Source organism: Brassica oleracea, unplaced genomic scaffold, assembly GCF_000695525.1.
Source record: "Brassica oleracea var. oleracea cultivar TO1000 unplaced genomic scaffold, BOL UnpScaffold01023, whole genome shotgun sequence".
Lineage (NCBI taxonomy): Eukaryota > Viridiplantae > Streptophyta > Magnoliopsida > Brassicales > Brassicaceae > Brassica > Brassica oleracea.
In genome coordinates, this window is record NW_013617597.1 from 26,906 (window position 1) to 27,747 (window position 842).

An 842-nucleotide genomic window follows, 5' to 3' on the forward strand; every position below is an offset into this window, starting at 1 on the left:
ACTCTCCAAATTAGGTTAGGAGACTTACATTATGGGTCATTAATTCCCAAGGCCCAATAATAACCTCATGTGCTAATACCATTGCCCAACACCAAGTTTTGTTGTCAAAACCAAACCCAATGGATTACCTCCATCTAGGAGGAACCCAACAAACTCCACCTCCGACTAGGTGGAGGAAACAGCCATTCCGGCTATCCCTCGGCATACTTCAAGCTTCCCCCTCGGTAATGACTTCGTCATCATATCAGCTCCATTATCATCCGTATGAACTTTCTCAAGTTTTACTTTCTTAGAAGCAACCACATCACGTATCCAATGATACCTCCTCTGAATGTGTTTTGACTTCGAATGAAATGTAGAATTCTTCCATTGGAGAGAAACCCGCTGACAATTCCAACGGCGTAGGCTAAATCTGGTTTTGTACAGACCATGGCATACATCAAACTACCCACTGCAGAAGCATATGGAACCTTCGCCATATCTTCATTCTCCGCATATGTCTTCAGACTTTGTTGACTGCTCAGTCTTAAGTGTGGAGCAAGAGGAGTACTCAACACTTTAGACTTGTCCATGTGAAACCGCTTAAGTACTTTTTCAATGTACTTCTCCCGAGATAAGTGAATCAGCTTCTCACCTCTATCTCGAATAATTCTCATACCGAGAAACTGTTTCATTGGACCCATATCTTTCATGGCAAAGGACATGCTTAGCTGCTCTTTCACCTCCTTAATTCTATACATTTTCCTTCCCACAATCAACATATTATCGACATACAACAACAAGATGATAAAATCATCCTCGCCGAACACCTTCACAAATACACAATGGTCTGAATCAGTCTC